The sequence below is a fragment of the Dasypus novemcinctus genome, chromosome 31, assembly GCF_030445035.2.
Source record: "Dasypus novemcinctus isolate mDasNov1 chromosome 31, mDasNov1.1.hap2, whole genome shotgun sequence".
NCBI classification, from domain to species: Eukaryota; Metazoa; Chordata; class Mammalia; order Cingulata; family Dasypodidae; genus Dasypus; species Dasypus novemcinctus.
The window spans coordinates 18,352,044-18,375,042 of record NC_080703.1 but is presented as its reverse complement, the minus strand read 5'-3'; the positions used below and the strand labels follow the sequence as shown (position 1 = coordinate 18,375,042).

Genomic DNA, 22,999 nt, shown 5'->3' with positions numbered 1-22,999 from the left:
TGAACCTGTTCACCTCCAGAGGCCTTGGCACTCCAAGGCAGCTCTCCATACTGATAAACATGCGTTCGAGGAGGGCCAGTATCCAGGCAGTATTTGCAGATATTATGCCCATTTATCAGTGACAGACACAGGAACAGCAACTGGAACTGTATTCTGGACCCTGGCAGATGAGCAGATACCCCTCTACCATGGGGTCTCACTAGGGACCACACATACCAGAAAGAGTAAGACTGATGGAGCAGAGAATGTGAGAAATAATGAGGTTAGTAGATGTATGTGCAACAGAGATCCCCAAAGTGTGTGTGCTGTGGGGTCCTTGCAGGGGAGGTAGGCTTTTGAGGCACTACCTCTGGTTGTCTGTACTAACCAGACTGGCAAGACAAGTGGGCAGTGGCTCAGAGGGGACAGGAGAAAATACCAACACTCTATTTCTCCAAGTTCCAAAGAGTGTGAAAAATTTTAATTCCATCCTGGTCCTCCAGGTCTAGCTTCCTAAGAGTGTATGTGCCAAGAAGGAGGATGGGGTGTGCTTTGCTGAACAGTGGGTTAGCTTAATATATGCTCATCATGTTTCTGCAAGTATCATGTATGGTCTCCATTGTACTCTACATCTGGACTCCATGGGTGTCAGGGAAAGGTAACAGCTGTACACCATGTGTAGCAGACGGTGCTTGGGCCATTGCTCACTGCCATCGCCTTTGAATTTCTGGTGGGTGACAATCACTCTACCAGGGGACACAATGGAAGGGTTTCTGCTGAACAGTTTAACTCATTAAAATGTTTTTAATTGAGGTGAAGATTACATACATTGAAAAGCATGGCTCTTAATATTATGATTTGAGTTTGGGGAAATGCACACACACATGTAACCAACACCTAACTCAAAAACTAAAATATTTCCATCACCCCAGAAGGTTCTCTTGTCCCCTTCCCCTTTGACCCCACCTCTCTAAAGCAGCTATTATTCTGATTTACTCTCACCACAGGTCAGTTTTGGTTGTTCTTGAACATCATGTCAGGAAATGATACATCAGGTACACTGGGGTCCAGTTTCTTTGATATATATGTTGTCTGTGTTCATCTGCATTGTATAAATTAGCCAATTATCCTTTTATATTGCTGGAGACTATTTCATTCATTAATAGATAATGATTCGTTTAGCTATTCTACTGTTGAACATTTAGATTAATTACAGTTTGAGTTTGTAAAAAGAAAGAAAACAAAATAGAGTTACTATGGGTTAGAGATTAAAATTTGGTCAGGTGGTCATTCTGGATATTACTCTCAGACAAATATCAGTCAGATATCACAAACTGCCAATGTGTGCAAAGTCTCAAGCAAAAATATTCCTCAAAACCCCAAGGATACCTTGATACCACAAACAAATCACAAGATAAAGAACTCTGCAAATTATTAAACTGATGGACATTTGAAGCACTACAAGTATCAACCAATCGCAAATAACTTATGTAATCTTCTTTCTCTTTAAAACCCTTTCTTGGAAATGCCAAGATAGGACATGATTTGGGTTGTTATCTGAATGTGTGCAACACAAATTGCAATTCTAAAACTCCCAAATAAATATCTTTGTTGCTCTGCAGCTCAGTTTCTTATCTCATGCTTGGCAGGCACAGAATGGCAGAAGAGGAAGGTTTACAAGGATCTCCCTCCACTAGAAAAACAAGAGTTAAAAAAGAGGCTAAAATAAAGTAGGTGTTAACCCTGAACCAGAATGGTAGGAGTTCCAAAGGAAGCAAGAGGCTGCAGAATTGAGTTTTTTAAAGTGAAAGCAGGAACCACTGCCCAGCCCTCACTGCCCAGCCCTGCAGCAGGAGTTGCAGAAATGGCTGTTGCTGCAGGGAAGTCCAGCACCCAGGAGAAGCCGGTGGTCCAGGACTGGCAGAGGAAACCTCCTACTCTGAAAGTTGTGGTTGAGGCTTGCAGTTAGATGAGTGGATCTGGAAGGGGCCAGCTTGTGGAAGCTGACCTCAATTTCAGCCCTCTGGACTCCCGTGAGAATCCACCTAGACATAAAGAGCTAGTGTGAGTTTTTTTCCTTCTCTGTGTGGGCAATTCCTAGTCTGGAATGGTATAGTCTCTGATCTTGGTTTAAGCCCTATCAGCAACAGGTGCTTCAGACCTCACACCAGCATCTTTGAGGACTTAAAGACCCAGCTTGCTTTTTCTTACCTGGGTTTCTACTTTCTCTTTCTTGTTTATTCTGGAAGAAACCCACGCAGTGCCTCAATATCCTACAGAAGCAGCATTTTCTGACCTTACACCAACATCTACATGGACCTAAAGAACAAGTGAACCTCTCTCTTTTACTTAATTTTGTGACTGGTGTTTGCCTTTCTCTGCTTTATAGTTTTGATTGTGTTTGATCCCTGAGGGATGGGCAGGGAGGCCTAGGTTTTGGCCTCAAAAGCACAGCTTTTTTTCCCTCTCACCAGCACACAAGTCTTGTAGAGACAGTGAAATTCACATTTTTTTTCTTTTTTGTGTTGGTGTTTTTATCTGATTGTTAGTATATTTTCTTTATTCCTTGTCTTCCTATCTCTTTCTCTTTTTTTCCTTGCTTTATTTTCTTCATTTTCTTAGACTGTGGACTGAAGACTGGGAGAAATAGATTTCCAGAGTGACCAACATAGCATAATAGTCAGAAGATTCAGCTCTCAACTCAAATACAGAAAATATAAAAAAAGACAGGAAAATATGGCACAGAGGAGCAAAATAATTTAATGGAAAACATTACTGATGAAGTACAGTCTTTTGAATTACTAGTCAAAGATCTTAGAACAACTTGCATAAAAAGGATCAATGAATTAAAGGAAAATTTGTAGAAGAACTAAAAGAAATCAAGAAGACAATATAAAACTAAATGAAATTTTCAATAATAAGATAGAAATTACCCAGAACCAAATGGAAATATGGAAATTCAACAACACAATAAATGAATTGAATAAGTCAAAAACAGATTGAACTGAATTTCAAGAGATTGGTGGAGGCTGAAGAAAAGTATCTAGTTTACATTGTAGTTTACACTCTTCCCCAGTACATTCAGTGGGTTATGGCAGGAGATATAATGTCCAGCATCTGTCCTTGCTGTATCACTTAGGACAACTCCAAGTCCCCAAAATTCCCCCACATCACATCTCTTTTCCCCTCTCTCTGCCCTCAGTGAGTACTGTGGCCACTTTCTCCACATCATTGCTACAATCTTCCATTACTAGTCACAATAGTTCTGTAGAATACCAGAAAGTTCCATTCTAATCCATATTTTATTCCTCCATCCTGTGGATCCTGGGTTGGTGATGTCCACTCCTCCACTATACTGAGAGGGGGCTTAGATTTCACATGGCTGATGGATGCAGTTTTCCTGCTTGCAATTGTAGGCACTCTTGGCTCCCTGGTGTGGTGGTTGACCATCTTCACCTCCCTGTTAGGTGATGATCTTAGAGGACACGGTACTTCATTTCAGTGACTAGAGTCTTTATCAGTGGGTGAGAAAGTCCAGCAGATAGTAATTCACTGAGCCAAGCAGAAGTCCAGATTGTTAACTATGCCCCTTACTAATGGCCCAATAGGGAGTATCAGCCAGAGACCACTGCAAAAATCTTGTTCATAATAAAAACAACTAATAGATTCAAAAATCTACAAGACCCATAGGCAATGCCATTATGATGGTCCAGATGTGGAAATCCACTCCTTGATCTTTATTTTGGGAAACATAATCTGGACATATTAAAGTTTTCCATCCTCAGATCCTCACCACAGTCTCCAGGCTTAGTGGATGTGCAAAGCATCTTGACGCATCCTTCATTGGCTATGTCATTCCATAGATATCTATCATGATAGAGTCCTTGCCACTGACATCAACATGAGTTGATGTCTTCCACAATGTCAGTTGTTTCCATAAGCTCCTTTGTCACACCTGGGAACTTTCTTTTTTTTTAGCATTTTTTTAATTGTACTTTTTTGAAGATACATAGATCACAAAAAAATGTTACATTAAAAAATATAAGAGGTTCCCACCCCACACTCCTCCCTCATCAACAACCTCTTTCATCATTGTGGCACATTCATTGCATTTGGTGAATACATTTTGGAGCACTCTGCACTGCATGGAATATAGTTTACATTGTAGTTTACACTCTCACACCTGGGAACTTTTGATTCTCCAGTCATATTCTGTCTGTGTTCCTGACATGATTTTGTTTATGACTCCCACCATAAGGCACTAAACAGGTACATTTGGGTGCTTGGGTGTTCATGTCCAAGAGTTCCAGGGTTAAGCAGATCACTCATAGTTCAGCACATTGGGTAATTTTTGTCCAGTGCCATAGGAGGCTTATTATTCTGAGGCTAGTTAAACAGTAGCTGCTGCCCAATGAATGCCAGATGGCTTCAGCTTGACTAATCCATCAGTGAAACAGCACCCAGTGGGTATCTTTGAATAGGAGCCCTCTGGATTCCAGTGCAGGGAGGGAAGGGCCTTCATCTCCTATTGCAACAGGATCATTGTTGAGGGACAGTTTTGCCACCACTTTGTGCAAGCATGTCATTCCTTGGAGGCCCAGGTAGGCACAGTCTTTAATTTGCTACTTCCATTTGATGATACTCTGTTATTGGGCACATCCTGGATAAGTGTTGTGATTAGCCAGGTCTCAGGATCTGATGGGATTTCTAGACTCTGGAGGATCCAAGAGCTCTTTGTAATCCTTACCCTTTCCATTTCCACCAAGGCCCAGTAGTGTATCAGAAGTTGCCTTCTGAAGGACTAGTTCTGGTTTTCTGGGGGGTAACTTTGTGGCCTAAGAGCACATAGCTCTTTCCATATGCCCCAATATGAGGTGCCAGGGGGATGTGAAGATGTGGAGTATGTTGGCGCCAATATGCAAATAGCCTAGTAAACCACTGAGCTTCCTTTTTGGAGGTGGATGACTTTAAGGGCTGTAACTTCTCCAGTACTGCCTCAGAGATCCAGTACTGGCTTGTGCTGTTACACTACCATAGAAATTGAACTTTTGAGCTGGTTCTTGCATCTTGTTAGAATTTATGGCTCAACCAAATTGCCGAATCCCAGTTAGCAATGCATGCAGCTCCTGGGCAAATTGTTTCTCGCCCTGGCCACTAAAATGAAATCATCAGTATAATGGAGAACTTAGAATTCTCTGGGCAGGGGTACCTTACTCAAATCCTGCCCCACCCATTGATGGCAGATAGCGACTGAACTTAAATATTCATATGGCAGTTCAGCGAAGTTCCACTGTAGGGCTTGCCATTGGAAAGAAAATGGATTCTGGTCCTCCTCTCAGAGTAGTAAGGCGAAAAATCCATTCACCAGACCAAAACTACATATCAAACATCAGGGGAAGCTATGATGATTTCCAAGAGTGTCACAATGTATGGGATTGCATGTGCCAACGGCAGCACTTCTGCATTCAAATGCCAATAGCCTACAATTAGTTACTATGCTTCACTTGTCTTTTCTACTGGCCACACCAGGCTATTATAGGTAGAGATGGTGGAAAAGAGGACAGCTGCAGAAGGAAGGTCTTTTTTTGAGTTTTCTCCACCAGGAAGATAGGATTGCCAATGTTGTACAATGCAAGGAGGTGGGAGCACTGGAGATGCTGTGGAGATCCCCAACCATTACAGGCAGAAGTTGTTGTGATGGGGCAGTTTATACTTGTCATCATGCTAGGGATATGGAGTGGTGCATGATAGCAATCGCTACAATGTATTATGTGGCAAAAAGCATGACCACAGAGGTGGCCAAAGGCCAAAGGAACAAATGAACAGAGTAGCAGTAACCTCCCATCACCATAACCTTGTGGAATGCCCAAGGCTTCCCCTCTGCATCTATTGGAATGATAGTGACTTGGTTGCCTGTACCAAATGATGCTATGAAGCTTTGTTCAGGCCCCCAATTGTATGTGCACTGGGGCACATGGCCTAGGGTCCTGGAGGATGGTCAGGATCTTGACCACAATCCTCAGCTATTTTCAATTTGGTCATGTCTTGGTTAAAAGACCCCTTCCAGAGGCCAGACACTTCACTCACAGTTGAAGGAGGGAGGGGCTCTTCAACTTGCTCTTCCTCCTCTGCCTATATTTGGCAATTGAGGGGAGAGGATCTGGAAGAAAAATATTGTCTCTATTGAGCTGTGGCTCTCCTTCTAGTTTATATTTTTCCCAAAGTTCTCCACTGGAAATCCTGTCTATGTATGCTGGGCAGTGGAGGCTCCAATCTCATTGATCTCATTGATCTGTGTGTAACCATCAAGCCAATTCCCTGGAATTCATGGGGAGGTTCTCAAAGTCCCATTTATTGCCAACCTTCCTCCATAGGATGGAAACAGCAATGCTTTTGTCCCCCACCTGTGGACCATTACCTCCACCCAGTCTGGTAGGACAGGGGTGAACCTTCAGTTTAGCCCACCAGGACGCCAGTCCTGTTTTGTCCAAAATGCTCCTGTACAAAAGGAATGCAAGAGTGATGAAAAGAATGGCCAAAAAATCAACCCACTCCATTCCATACTTCCCCATGCACTCTGCTTACAGGACAAAAATCTGTGAAGCAAATTGCTCTTTGATGCATCATGGGAACACAAGCTCAAGAACAACTTTTAGCAAATGACTGCTTTATTCCTTGCACAGAATAAAGTGCCCAAAAGAGCAAAGAAAAAGTTAGTGTTGGCAGCTCCAAATTCTTCTCATTGGAGAGGAGAGAATTGTGCTGTTTGAATGTTCATTCAGCATTTATACACCACAGCATGTGGGGATCTGCCAATGAGAGTTCTCATCCTGATAATTAGCTGTTTCCAGTTTGTGGGTTTGAGATGTTCAGGCATTTCCACAAGACCTAATATATCCACCAGGCTGTGGAATGGAAACATACTGAGGCAACTGCAAACAACAGAAGTGGGAGTAGTCAAGGGCTGGGAGATGGTCTCTAGGTGTCTTTGATTTACCCAGCATGTTAGATTCTCTAGTGTGCCCACAGTAGGCACCCGTTATCATAAATTGGGCTACTTTGTCATGACCTGAAATAGTGCTGTTGCCCATTGTAACATTAAATTCAAGAGGGCTAAAAAGAAACAATCTCAGAATAAACTCACACCATTTTGTAAGAGTAGTCTTATGGAACTTCTCCCAGGATGACCTGGTGATATTTGGGCTTTCAATAAAAAGAAAGCATTTCTCCCCAAGGTTGGGGCACTCTATATGGGGAGTCCTTGGGATTCAAAGATGTCTAGCATGGCCAGTGGACTCTATCCTTCTTGCCTATAGAATGGTTTCCTTGAGACACTAGGTAATACATCCAGTATGCCAGTGTGGTCCACCATTTTGTCAACTGGGATCATGTGGAGTGATGGTTAAATGCTGAGCTGACAGATTTGCTTAGGATGGTGGCTTCAGCAAAAGCCTGTATCATTGGGACAAACAACCAGTTACCCAGGAAACAGACAGACAAGCAGGCAGACAAGGAGACAGATATATCCCAGGGGCACATTCCACACAGGACAGCAAACATCAAGATGTCAGCAGCAGAGGCAAAATTCTTCAAACCTTGGTTAATTCCTGTCCCAGAGGCCACACCCTTCAGCCTCCTTCCTTGGGTTTGGAAGGAACAAGTTGGCTGCAGGTCGACCTTGGGCTGGGATCTCTTCTCTGGGATGAGAGGAGAGAGGGTCGAGTGGTCTGTTCTAATAGAGCTTAGAGTCAGGTGGGTGGAGACCACCAAGAAACAGATCAGGGAGTCAATCTAGCAATCCAGGAGGTTTGCACAGAAGAACTCTGAAGTGTACCCCAAGAGATAGCCCATTAGGAAAAGGAATCCCCAAGTGGTGGGAAGTGTCTGCTACATTTCTGAGGTCTTGGAAATGGGGACAAATGTATTCTAATCACCCTCAGGATGGTCAGGAGGGCAGAATCCACTGAGGCAGGAAAGCCTAGTCAGGCTGTGTCTGGTGGGGGTTTGGAGAGGGTGTGGGCGAGGACTTTTGGGTGGGCTGGGGTGTTGGGGGAGCACCACGCCTAACCCACTCTCACCCACCAGGTCTATAGATCTAAGACTCTAGGGCCTTCCTGAGAAAGCCTGCCTTCAGACAGCAAAGGCACAGGAGGTGAGAGTGGAGGCTCTACCCACTGCACTGGGCTGTGGAGGCTGCTGGCATTCAGGAATCATGGGGAGTCTCTGGAGCTCTACCTCTCCTTGCAGACCTCTTGAGCTCTGCCTGACCAAGGCCCTCCCAGTTCCTAGCTCTAAAGGGATCTCCTCCCAGGTGATGATGCCTTCAGATGGCTTGCCTCCAAGCCTCCATCTGCCAGTCTCCATCACAGCCCCTCGCGGGGGTTTCCTGCCATAGCCAACCAGATTGGAGCCATGATTTGGCTCCTACTGCTGAGTTGAATAGATGCCCCATTGCACAGTGAGTGTGTGTTGCTTGAATGTGCATGGGTGGACCAGATGGGACCTTGGTGCCAGAGGCTCCCCTAGCCCCAGCCCTTTGAGCAGATTTCAACTTTCCACCTTGGGTGATTCCAGTTGAGTTCTGAGGGCTGAGGACAAAGCCTATTCAGAAGAGATGTACTCATTTTAGTGAGGCCAGTAGCAGGAGTACCATGGCCACATGGGTAGGAGGACACCTTGTGGGACAGGTGTACCCTATAGGAAGATAAGCATGGGGACAGCTTGGTTGGGGGTCCCTAGAGAAGAGATGTTCCTGAGTATTGGGTGGAAAACAATCCTCCAGACCTTAGCCTGGTATACTCAGTCAAGTCTACTAGGTGGGTGGGGCCCTGGCCTGGTGGATTGCCACAGGACATTCTAGGAAGTGCCTGTCAGGCTGAGCAGCTGCCAACTGGGCAGACCATCAGGGTGTGTTGGTAGTTCTGGTTGAACACAGCAGGGGTATGTGTGGGGTGCCTGTGGGAATGGTAGTGTGTGTGGTTGTTGGTTGGGGATGGGTGGCTTTCCAGAGACTAAACCAGGTTGGGCAAGGTGGGGCAGCACAGATGGCCCAAGAACACACCCTCTGTGTATGCCTGACTTGGGGGGATGTCAGAATCCAAGGGGAGGCAGGCCTCTTTGGAAACTGCCTAGTGAAGTGACTGGTACCCTGGGGATCCTTTGGCCTATGGTGTACTATATGGTAGCTGGGCACTATCAGCCATCTCAATATCTTGCCTCCCTTCTGGCTGCTGTCTTGGCCCTCAGGGTGGGGGCAAAATCCAAGAGTGAGTCATACCTCAGTGGCCAGGGCACCTGAGAGATTGGTGGCAGTGAGCAGGGTCCAGCAGCCCACAGATGGTTCCTCTTCTAACTTTTACTATTATTATTATCCTTTTTCTTTTCTTACCTCTTTTGCTTTCTCTCACCCTAATCTTTTTCTTTCAAGGGAACATAGACAAAAACAAGAAAGGAAAATAAGAGGAACAAAGTATCAAAGAGAAAACTTTAACACACAAAAACAGCAATTAAATAAAACCCTAGAGTAGAGAGAGAAGGTAATCAACTGAACTAATCCATTAAGATAAAAAGATGACCAGACAGCTACAAAAAATTACAAACCATACTAAGAAACAGGAAAACATGGCTCAGTCTAATAAAAAAACTAAAGACAAGGAGGAGATGCAGAACATTGAACAACTAATCAGAGCTGTCTAAACAAATATCATGGACCAACTTAATGAAGTGATGGAAGAGATTAAGGATATTAAGAAGAAGCTGGGAGGACATACTGAAGAAATTGTAAACATACATAAAAAGATAATGGATATGATGGTGATGGACGGCATAATCCAAGAAATACAAAATGCAATGAAAGCACATAATAGCATATTTGAACAGGCAAATGAAAGAATTAGTGATGTAGAAGACAATACATCTGAAATCAAACAGACAGTAGAACAGATAGGTAAAAAGATGAAAAAAATCCAGCAGACACTTAGGGGTTCAAATGACAACAAATAACATGCAAACATGCATTATAGGCATCCAAGGAGGAAAAGAGAAGGGAAAGGAGACAGAAGGTGTGTTGGAAGAAACAATGGCTGAAAACTTCCCAACGCTATTGAAGGAGATGGATGTACATGTCCAGGAAGTGTGGCATACCCCGAAGAGTATAAATCCCAACAGGCCTTCTCTAAGACATATACTTGACAAACTCTCCAATGCTGAAGATGAAGAGAAAAAGCTGAAGGAAGCAAGAGAAAAGAGAACCATCACAGACAAGGGAGGATCAATAAGATTAAGTGTTGATTTCACATCTGAAACCATGGAGGCAAGAAGATGGTAGTATGACATATTTAATGTACTAAAAGGAAAACTTCCAGCCAAGAATTTTCTATCTAGCAAAGCTGGGGTTCCAAAATGATGAAGAGTTCAAAATAATCACAGAAAAGAAATTAAGAGAGCATGCCAATAAGGAACGTGACTTTCAGAAATACTAAAAGGGGTGCTGCAGGTTGAAAGGAAAAAAGAGGAAAGAGAGAGTTGGAGAAGAAAAACTAAAAAGACAAAAAGAGAAATAAAAGCAACATATGACATATATAAACCCAAAGAAAATATGGCCAATGTAAGTAATTCCTTGAGAGTAATAACACTGAATGTTAATGGATTAAATTCACCAGAAAACCACCTTAGACCTAGTGATTGAAGGAGGTTGAAAGTGAATGGCTGGAAAACAATCTTACAAGCAAACAATAACCAAGAAAGGGAGGGAGTCACTATACTAATATTGGACAAAGTGGACTTTAAATGAAAAAAAATATTGCAAGAGATAAAGAGAGACAGTAAATATTAGTAAAAGGGGTAATCTTTCAAGAAGAAAGAACAATCATAAACATTTATGCACCTAACCAGGGTGCCTCAAAATACATGAGGCAAACACTGGGATAACTAAGTGGAGAAATAGATGGCTCTGCAATTATAGTGTGGACTTTATTATATCCTTATCACCATTAGACAGAACATCTCAACAGAAAATCAATAAAGAAAGAAGGACTTTGAATAATACATTAGAGGATCTGGAACTAATATATATATATATACAGAACACTACACCCAAATATAGCAGGATATACATTATTCTTGAGTGCACATGGATCATTCTCCAAGATAGAACACATGCTAGGCCACAGAAAAACTCTCAATGAATTCAGAAAGATTGAAATTATACAATATAATTTCTCTGACCACAATGGAATGAAACTGGAAATCAATAAGGGGCAGATAATGAAATTAGGCACAAATATATGCAAGTTAAACAACATACTCTTAGACAAACAGTGGGTCAAGGAGGAAATCACAAAAGAAATCATTAAATACCTTGAACTGAATGAAAATGACAACATAACACATCAAAACCTATGGGAGACAGCAAAAGCTGTACTGAGAGTGAAATTCATTGATAAATGCATATGTCAAAAAAAGAAGAAAGACCTAAAATTGAAGACTTAATGACACACCAAGAGGAATTAGAAAATGAACAATAAACTAACCCTAAAGGAAGTAGAAAGAAGGAAATAAAGATTAGAGCAGAACTAAGTAAAACAGAAAATAAGAAAGCACTAGAAAAAATAAAGCCAAAAGCTGGTTCTTTGAGATGATCAATAAAATTTACAAACTGTTGGCTAGACTAAAAAGGAAAAAAAGAGAGAAGATGCAAATACACAAAAGAAAAATGAGGAAGGGGAATTCACCTCTGACTTACAGAAGTAAAGAGTATCAAAAGAGGATATTTTGAAAAATTTTATGCCAATAAAAATAATTTAGGGGAAATGGTTAAAATCCTAGAAACCACAAGCAGGCTACATTGATCAAAGAAGAAACTGATGAACTCAACAGACTGATTTCAGGTAAAGAGATAAAATCAGTCATCAAAAACATCCCAACTTAGAAGAGTCCAGGAACAGATGACTTCACGGGAGAATTTACCGAACGTTACAGAAAGAACTAACATCAATCCTGCTTGAACTTAAAAAAAAAAAAAAAAAAAAAAAAGAAGTAGAAGGAGCATTGCATAACTCATTCTATGATGTCATTACCCTAGTACTGAAGCAAAAGAGAGATGCCACAAGAAAGGAAAATTACACACCATTCTCTCTAATGAGCCTAGATGCTAAAATCCTCAACAAAATACTTGCTAATTGTATTCAACAAGACATCAAATGAATTATACACCATGACCAAGTGGGCTTCATCCCTGGTATGCAAGAATGGTTCAACATAAGAATAATCAATGCAATATACCACATTAACTTAGCAAAAGGAAAAAATCACACGATCATCTCTACAGACAAGAAAAAGTATTTGAAAAAATTCAGCACAATTTCCTGATAAAAACACTGCAAAAGAATAGAAGGAAAATTTCTGAACATAATAAAGGATATATATTAAAAAACCCACAGTGAACTTCATATACAATGGTGAAATCCTAAAAGCTTTCCCTCTTAGATTGGAAACAAGACAAGCATGCCCAGTGTCACCACTCCTATTTAAAATGGTGTTACAAGTAGTTGCTCAAGCACTGAGGCAAGAAAAAGATATAAAAGACATGCAAATTGGAAAGGAAGAAGTAAAAATTTCACTATTTGCAGGTAACATGATCCATACATAGAAAGTCCTGTGAAATGTATAGCAAAGTTTCTAGAACTTATGAGTTCAGAAAAGATTCAGGTTATAAGATCAATGTGCAAAAATCATTAGCATTTCTGTACACCAATAATGAGCAATCTGAGGAGGAGATCAAGAAAAAATACCATTTTCAATAGTAACTAAAAGAATCAAATACCTAGGAATAAATTTAACTTAAGATGTATATGACATATAAACAGAAAATTACACAACACTGTTAAGGGAAATCAAAAAAGAATTAAATAAATGGAAGAGGGAAACGGACTTGGCCCAGTGGTTAGGGCATCCGTCTACCACATGGGAGGTCCGCGGTTCAAACCCCAGGCCTCCTTGACCCGTGTGGAGCTGGCCCAAGTGCAGTGCTGATGCACGCAAGGTGTGCCCTGCCACGCAGGGGTGTCCCCCCACGTAGGGGAGCCCCACGCGCAAGGAGTGCGCCCCGTAAGGAGAGCTGCCCAGGGCGAGAGAAAGTGCAGCCTGCCCAGGAATGGTGCCACCCACACTTCCCAAGCCGCTGACGACAACAGAAGCGGACAAAGAAATATGATGCAGCAAATAGACACAGAGAACAGACAACCAGGGGAGGGGGGGATTTAAAAAAAAAAAGAAAGAAACCTTTAAAAAATAAAATAAGATAAAATAAATGGAAGAATATTCCTTGTTCATGGATAGGAAGACTAAACAACATTGAGATGTCTACCCTACCCAAACTGATCTACAGATTTAACGTAACCCCAATAAAAGTTATCACAGCATTTTTACTGAGTAGGAAAAACTAACTATGAAATTTATTTGGAAGGGCAAGAGGTCCTGAAGAGCCAGACATATTGGAAAAAAAAAAAATTGGAGAATCATACTTTAAAACATCTGCAAAGCTACAGTCACCAAAAATGCATGGTATTGGCACAAGGATAGACATACCAACCAATGGAACCAAACTGAGAGTTCTGATATAGATCCTCACATATACAATCATCTGATATTTGACTAGGCCACCAAACCCAATCAATTGGGAGGGAATGGTCTCTTCAATAAATGGTGCTTTCAGAATTGGATATCCATATCCAAAAGAATGAGAGAGGAACACCATTTCACACCTTATACAAAAATCAACTCAACATAGATCAAAGATCTAAATATCTAAGTGCCAGGAACATAAAGACTTTGGAAGATAATGTGGGGTGCATTTCCAGGACCTTGTAATAGGAAATGTTTCCATGAACTTCACACTCAAAGTATGAGCATTGAAAGCAAAAATAGATAAATGGGATCTCCTCAAAATTAAAAACTTTTGCACCTCAAAGGATGCTGTCAAGAAGGTAAAAAGACAGCCTACCCAGTGGGAGAAAATATTTGGTAAGCGTATATTTGATAGAAGCCTTACATCCAGCATATATAAAGAAATCCAGGGAAGTGGATTTGGCTCAATGGAAAGAGCATCTGCCTGACACATGGGAGGCCAAGGTTCAAACCCAGGGCCTCCTAACCCATGCGGTGAAGCTGGTCCACCACAGTGCTGATGTGTGCAAGGAGTGCCATGCCATACAGGGGTGTACCCCGCATAGAGGAGCCCCATGCACAAGGAGTGCACCCTGTAAGGAGAGATGACCCGTGTGAAAAAAGTGCAGCCTGCCCAGGAATGGAGCCGCACACATGGAAAGCTAATGCAGCAAGATGATGCAACAAAAAAGAGACACAGATTCCCAGTGCTGCTGACAAGAACACAAGCGGACACAGAAGAACAAACAGTGAATGCACAGAGAGCAGACAATGGGGGGGGGGGGAGGGGAAATAAATCTTTAATAAAAGAAAAGAAAAGAAATCCAATACCTCAAAAATAAAAAGACTAACAATCCATTTTAAAAAGGGGTATGCAACTTGAAAAGACACTTCTCCAAGGAAAAAATACAGATGGCTAAAAGGACATGAAAAGATGCTCAACATCACTAGCTATTAGGAAAGTGGAAATCAAAACTACAATGAGATATCATCTTACACCCATTAGACTTGCAGCAATTAAAAAGTAGAGGAATACAAGTGTTGGAGAGGATGTTGAGGCAAGGGAACCCTTATCCATTGCTGGTGGGAATGTAGAATGATCCCCATGTTGTGGAGGACAGTTTGGCAGTTCCTCAAAAAACTAAGTATAGGACTGCCACATGATCCAGCAATTCACAGCTGGGTATACACCCAGTAGAATTGAAAGCAAAGACATGAACAGATATATGAACACCAATGTTCATAGCAGTGTTATTCACTATTGCCAAAAGTTGAAATTAACCCAAATGCCCATCAACAGCTGAATGGATAAACAAAACGTGGTATATACATACAATGGAATATTACTCAGCTCTTAGAAGGAATACAGTGGTAACACATGGGATAAGACAGATGAATCTTGATGAACTAATTTTGAGTGAAATAAACTAGGCAATGAAGGACAAGTATTACATGACCTAATTGATATGAATTAAGCAAATTGAGCAGACTCAGAGAGCTAGGGTCTGGAAGATAAGTTTCCATGAAATAGAAAGGGAGAAGATTGGGAACCAATGCTAATATGGGTGAAATCTATGATAAGGTGGAAGTGGGTAGTTGTGCAGTGAAGGGATATGATAGGAGTGTAGTGATACTATTGGTTTGGGTGGTACAGGTTTCACAGGGGTTAGAGTGGGGACAGTAGATTGTATGGTCCATGGAAATGGGGAAAACATTGAGAAGGGGCCAGGTGAACACTGGAGATTGGCAGGTAAGTGGTTGAAAGTACCAAGTTGTGAAAGTTTTTATGGCAATATGACAAGGAAGTGTTACTGGTTTAGGGTGTTGGATGGGGGGCATTTGGGACAGGGTGCAACTGGGGCAGGCTTCTAGGGAGTGTGTGAGCAATCATTTTGTCATAATGTGTTGTATCAGTTGATGGAGACCCACATAATGAGTGGGAAGGAGTTGGACTCCCATCCTGGTGAGGAAAGATATGTTCTCAAACAGAAGGGTGGGAGTCTCTTGCGATAGCATGGGTGGCTCCTAGTAGGGGAGGAAAAACCAGTGAGTCAAGTCCTCAGCATTTTTCCAATTATTTATGAATCTTGTCCTTCTAGGAGTGAAGCTTGGTGGTTACCATGGGCCCCAATGGGAGTTTGAGGAAGGAATAGAGAAGATGGAAGGGGAGATATTTAGTGGGCAATGGAAGTGTTCTACATGATCTTGCAATGATGGACACAGGCCATGTTAATTATCATCAAAATTTATAAAAGTATATGGTCTAAAATGTAAACCATACTGTCAACCATTGACCATGATTAGTAGCTATATTTTACTATTTGTATATCAGCCGTAACACATATACCATCCACATATAAAAAGGTATTAATATGGGAAGGGGGAGAAGGGGGAGGTTGTTGGGTATAAGGGAGTCCCCTGTATTCTGTGACTTTACTGTGACCTAAAACTTATTTGAAAACAAAATGAAAAACAAAATGGGGAATAAATGGAAGAAAATGTCACTGTACATACAGGACAAAAGATATTACAGTGATGAAAAGCAAAATGCCAAAAAAATTAAAATATTTTCCATTATTTTTTCATATCCCAATTTTAAAATTTGATTTTATTTTTGGTTTCTTTAGATTTTTATCTATTTTATTTCTTATATTTAAACATAATTATTATTTCGTTTTTCTTTTGCTTGTATTTGGCTATTTTATCGTCTTCATTTTTGAAGAAGCTTTGGATCACAGAAGGGTTACAATTGGGGCAGGGGAGGATTATTGGTGAGGGGTATCAGGGACAGGAGATACACGGAGGAAGTTCACCTGGGCATATATATGAGGTATATAAATGTGTTCAAATGTTCAGAGGGCACTGTCACAGTGGGTGGAGATTCACACAATAACCGAAAGAATATTGAATTTCCATCCTGGAGAGCTCTGCCACATTCTCTATTGGAACAGCAACAATCCCCCAAGTAAAGGGGCAATGACTAGCAAAGAAGGATGTTCCATTGATGGGTCCTTAGTACTGATGACTATGCTTTTAAGTCTTTGCTCTTGAAAATGAAACAGTCTGGTGTTGTAGGGCACCTAAGAGTTACCTCCTGAGAGCCTCCTTTTTGCTCAAATGTGGCCTTTCTCTAAGCTAAAGTCCACATATGAATACATTACTTTTTCCCCAGTGTGGGACATGACTCCTGGGAATGAGCATCCCTGGCACCAAGGGATTACCACTAAGCACCAACTAGCAATGCAACTGGGAAAAGCCCTCAAATAAAAGGGAAAAAAGGTAAAAACAAATGTGCTTATATGACTAAGAGACTTCAAAGTGAGTTGGAATGTCATCCCCAAGGTAACACTTATGCACATCTCAGCAGGTTCTCATAGACTGCCAATGTAGATACTACCCCACACAGTGGGGCTCCTCAGGGCACTGGAGACATCCAGGTACTATGGTCAGGGCAGTGTAGTTCCAGAGTTTTGTGCCTTGACAGTGGCACAAAGTGACTCCACTTTGGAGTTGGTGCTCCTGATTGTGACAGAGTTAGACTCAATTATGGCTTCCCTACACATGGATCTTCTGTACTTCCTATTTGAACCTGTAGTTGGTCCTGAAATTTGTAGGTATGACCAGAAGACTTATATAATCTTTAGGCTGTTCATGTGCCAGCTGGGTCCTGAGCCCCTGTGTAATTGCAACACCTACTCTCCAGTTCATTGGACTCCCCCAGGACAACTAAAAAGGACATGACAACCACCATATCAAGGAAATGAGAAAACCTACAACTGCAAGCAAGAGAGTCCCATCCATTGGCTGTATGGGATCAAAGCCATCTCAAATAGAGGTGGAGTGGACATCACCATCCCAGAATCCTCAGGATTGGGGAATGAACTATGAACTAGAGTGGACTTACTGGTATTCTACTGTAGACTTATTGTGACTCTAGCCATGGAAGAAATTATAACATTGATGTGGAAGTAGTGGCCATTGGAGGCTCTGAGGGCAAGGAGGGGAAAAACAGTTTTAAGACAGGGGCATTTTCAGGACTTGGAATCATCCTGAATGACATTGCAGGGACAGATATAGGCCATATCTTCCTATAACCTAAAGAATTGTGTGGGAGAGAGTGTAAACTACAATGTAAACTATAATCTGTGCTTGGTGGCAATGCTCCCAAATGCATTTATGAATTGCAATGAATGTACCACACTAATGAGCAGTGTTGTTTATATGGGAAGATATGGGAGATATTTTTTACATAACATTTATGTAATCTAAGTATCTTCACAAAAATACAAACACATATATAAAAAGATAAATATAGTGAACCCATAGTTGGACGTTGATTTTAAAAAAATCAACTCTGTCAATCTCTGCCTTATAATTGGCATGTATAACCATTTACATCTAATATGACTAATGATATAGTTGGGTTTAACTTTTCCCAAGAAAGATCTGCCATGTATCTGTCTCACTTTTTTTTTTGTTTCCTTTTTTTTTTAAACCATCCTTTAGATTATATGCTGATTTTTCTTATTAAATTTTATATCCATTGCTATCTTATTATTTATAAAAAAAGAAGACTGGGAATCTGTGGCATCTGATCTGAGTTTGCTCCCATTCCCTTCCCCACTCCAGCTTGTTCATTGTAGAGGTGCTGCCAAGACTGGATAGGCAGTGAGAACAGGAGTACCTCTCACACAGTCATAAAGGTTTCACTGGGTACAGGTTAAGCTCAGTGGTTGAATGCCTCCTTCCCACTTATGAGGTGCCAGTTTCAATCCCTGGTACCCCTAAAAAGGAGGGCTCATTAAATATGGATCAGTGTGCACATCCATTCATAGCATCATAACCAGTTGAAGTGAAAATCTCAGGCAGGAAATTGGAGAGGGTCTAGGGGTGTGTTGTAGGGAATCATAGGTCCAGATGTGGCCCCATGTAGGAGCAGTAGAGGGCAGATAAGGACCCCATCATCCATAAGCTCCAAGTAGACCATGAGGCTGTACATATAGGAGCACTGAAAGTACACAGCAGAAAGGGAAAGTCAGAACAGACATGAAAATATCAGGGAACCGTGAATACTAATGTAACCACAGAGAACCTATGAGCAGAGATTTGAACCCTTAGTGGCCCAATGTTGTTGAAAAACCTCTGTCCATTTATTAGCTGACAGTTAATCTACACAGAAATAGCTGCAACCCATAGGAAGCCAACAAGAATTATATAATATATGCTATATAAAATGTTACATATTTGTATGTTTATGCATATATATGCCTACACATATATTGAGCAGAAACATATATTGTTGTATTGTATAGGGGAAAGAGAATTATAGATTTAATCCAAGAGAGACGAAAATAAAAATATGAATGAAAAATTTAAAGCAGCAACATTAAGCACCATCAGAAGTAAAAATAAGAATCTAGACATGCTAAAATATATTGTTATCCAGAATGATCAGTTTTCAGAAAAGGAAAGTGATTCATACACATGGGAAAATGCAGTGAATAGGAATGGTGTATAAGTATCTCCAGAAGTCTGATACATGAAGGTATCAAACAGCTAATATAAATAAGTTGTGAGAACTAAAGTAGATCATAGTTAATGAAAGTATGACTAAAATGAAGAAAAAAAGAGGAAATTCTCAAAAGAGAGAAAATTTATTTTAAGACTAGAAATTTTATTGTTGGTAAAACAATAATTCATGAAAAAATCTGTAGAGGAATGCAACAGATGATCAGGATGGCAAAAAAATGAGTATTTTTAATATACTTAAAAATTTTTTAAAATATACTTACATGGATGTTACAGTAAAAAAATATTCAGAAGTCCTATATGCCCCAACTCTTTTTTTTTTTTTAAGATTTATTTATTTTTAATTCCCCCTCCCCCTCCCCGGTTGTTTGTTCTCTGTGTCTATTTGCTGCGTCTTGTTTCTTTTGTCCGCTTCTGTTGTCATTAGCGGCATGGGAAGTGTGGGCATGGGAAGTGTCGGCGGCGTCATTCCTGGGCAGGCTGCACTTTCTTTCGCTCTCCTTACGGGGCACACTCCTTGCGCGTGGGGCTCCCCTATGCAGGGGACACCCCTGCGTGGTGCGGCACTCCTTGCGCGCATCAGCACTGCGCATGGGCCAGCTGCACACGGGTCAAGGAGGCCTGGGGTTTGAACCGCGGACCTCCCATGTGGTAGACAGACGCCCTAACCACTGGGCCAAGTCCGTTTCCCTGCCCCAATTCTTAACCTTCCTACATTTTCCCACATTAACAACATCCTTCATTAGTGTGGCACATTTGTTATAAATGATGAACACATTTTGGAGTACTATCACTAAGGGTGGATTATAGTTTACATTGTAGTTTACACTCTCTCCCACACATTTTTGGAAGTTATGCCAAGATATATAATGACCTGTATTTGTTATTGAAAGGTCATTCAGGCAATCCCCAAGTCCTAAATTATGCCCCCAAATTACAACTATTTTTCCCTCTCCATCCTCTAAGAACCTCTTGTGGCCACTGCCTCCACATCCATGATGAAAGTTCTTCCATCACTAGAATCACAATATGTGTGTAGTAGAATAATAGTAAGTTTACTCTAGTCTATCATTCATTCCACAATCCTTAGAATTCTGGGATGGTGATGCTCACTCCACCTCTAATTGAGAGAAGGCTTAGATCCCATGGGGTAGATGGATGCGATTATCTAGCTTGCAGTTGCAGACTCTGTTCCTTGAGTTGGTTGCTGTCCATCATCATCTCCTTATTAGTTGTCCTGGGTGAGTCCAATGAACTGAAGAGTCGGTGTTGCAACTCTGTTGACATGCAGGGTCCAGTTGGCACATGGACACCCCAAAGATTTAAGTCTCTTGGACATATACCTATTAACTCCAGTACTAAGTATAGGTTCAAATAGAAGGGGCAGAAGAGCCATGTATATGGAAACCATGACTAAGGCCAACTCTGTCATACTAGGGAGCATTAATTCCAAAGTAGAGTCCACAGCCTGGGTGCCAAACTCCTGAGTTGCCTCCCTTTTCTATAGTGTTAGGATGTCTCCAGAGCACTCAGCTGCCCTGAAATATGAGGCAATATTTACTTTGGCAGTCAATAAGGCTGTGCTTAGATGTGCATAAGAATAATGCCCTCCTAACTCACATTGAAGTCTCTTAGCCATGTAAACTCATTTGTCTTTATCTATTCCACCTTTTTGGTCAAGGTCTTTTTCCAGTTGCATTGCTAGTTCATGCTTGGTAGTAATCCATTGGTGTCAGGGAGACTACTCCCTGGGAGTCATGTCCCACAAGTGCTGAGTTTGGCTTAAGGAGAGGCCACATTTGAGCAAAAATAGTAGGTAACTATTAGGCAACCTGTAATACGAGGCTGTTTCAATTTCAAAAGTAAAGTTTTGTAAGTACAGTCTTCACTATTAAGGACCCTTCAATAGTCCATCCTCCTTCATTAGTCCCTGTACTCAGGGGATTCTTGCTGTCCCATTAGAGATTGTGGTAGAACTCCCCAAGATGAGAATTTGATATTCTTTTGGTTATAGTGTGAAACTACACCCATTGTGACAATGCCCCATGAACATTTGAACACATTCATATGCCTTATAGTTATGCTCCAGGTGAACTTCCTCCCCTTCTTCTCCCATCTCTGACACCCCACACCAATCCTTCCCTGCCACAGCTACATTTCTGTGATCCAAAACTTATACAGAATTGAAGCCAGCATAATAACTGAATATAATTAAAAGGAAAATGATATAACAATGACAAGTTTAAAAATAATCAGTAAAATACAAATTTTTTAAAAGTTTGAAATAATAAAAAATAAAAATATAAAAGTTACAAACACTTTTGACATTGTTTCTGTCATCTGTTGTCTTTTATGTACAGTGACATTTTCATGTTTATTCCCCCAATATCTTATTTTTTCACTTTGTCATCAAAGAAGTTTTAGGTTACAGAAAAGTCATGTACAGAATATAGTTGATTCCCATATACCCAACATCTTCCCCCTTTTGTACTTTCCCCTATTAATAACATATTACATGTGTATGGTACATTTGTTACAATTGATGTACAAATATTGAGAGTCAATGATTTATATTATGATTTACATTTTGGGCTATACACTTTTATAGATTTTGATGAAATTTAACATGGTCTGTATCCATCATTGGAAGATCATGTAGGACAACTCGATTGCCCCAAAATGCCCCATTTTCCATCTCTTCTTTTCCTTCCTCCCCCTTCCCTCAGGACCCATGGTAACCACCAAGATTAACTAACTGAAGGACAAGTTTCATAGTTAACTGCAATGATATTGAGGACTTGATGTGCTGGCCTGTCCTCCCCTATTAGGCACTGCGTATGCTCTCAAGAGATGTCTGCCCCTCTAATTTAGACCATGGCAGGAATTCCCAGGATGGAAGTCCAACACCTTCCCACTCATTATGAGTTTCCACACTCTGATGCAACACAGTATGACAAGATGAACACTAAACACTCCCTAGAAATCTGCACCAGGTGTGCCTTTTCCTGCATGTCCCTGACATCCAATACATTAAACCAGTAACATTCCCCTGCCATATTTGCCAAAAGAACATCTTAACATTGTGGTATCAACCACAAACACACAAATCCCCATAGCTCTCCTGCTTTCTTCCCCAACCCTCCCCTGAGTTCCATGGACAGTCCAACCCACCCTTCCTACCACAACCCAGCCAAATCTCATACTGCACCACTATTATGCCCCATACACTGCATAATTACACCCTTCCACTTTATCATAGATTTTGCCTATATGGACATTGACTCACAACTTCTCCCTTTCTTTCTCTTGTAAACCTATCTTCCAGGCTCTAGCTCTGTGAGAATGCTCAGTTTGCTTAATTCACATCAGTGAGATCATGTAATATTTGTCCCTCAGTGCCTGGCTTGCTTTACTCAACATAAAGTCTTCAAGATTCACCCATGTTATCCCATGTGTTAATACTGCTTTCCTTCTTACAGCTGAGAAATATTCCATTGTATGTATATACCACAGTTGCTTTATCCATTATCTGTTGACAGGCATTTGGGCTGTTTCCAACTTTTGGCAATAGTGAATAATGCTTCTAGGAACAATGCTGCTAGGAACACAAACATATACCTGTTTGTTCCCTGCTTTCAGTTCTTCTGGGTATATACCCAGCAGTGGGATTTCTGGGTTATATAGCAGTTGTATAGTTAGCTTCCTGAGAAACCACCAAACTGTCCTTCACAATGGCTGCACCATTCTATATTCCTACCAGGAGTGGGTAAGTGTTCCCATTCCTCCACATCTTCTCCAGAGGTGTAGTCCTGTTTTTTTAATAGCC

General features: G+C 41.2%; 1 protein-coding gene across 1 annotated transcript in view; it reads right to left on the bottom strand.

Moving 5' to 3' along the window:
* Positions 1 to 2,713: 2,713 nt before the first annotated feature.
* Positions 2,714 to 22,999, bottom strand: part of LOC101440942 (zinc finger protein 596-like) — a 189,614-nt gene continuing 169,328 nt past the window's right edge. The window contains exon 9 of the mRNA XM_058290790.2: positions 2,714 to 22,999. This exon is cut by the window's right edge and continues 27,962 nt beyond it. The gene's annotated coding sequence lies outside the window, so the exon portion shown is untranslated.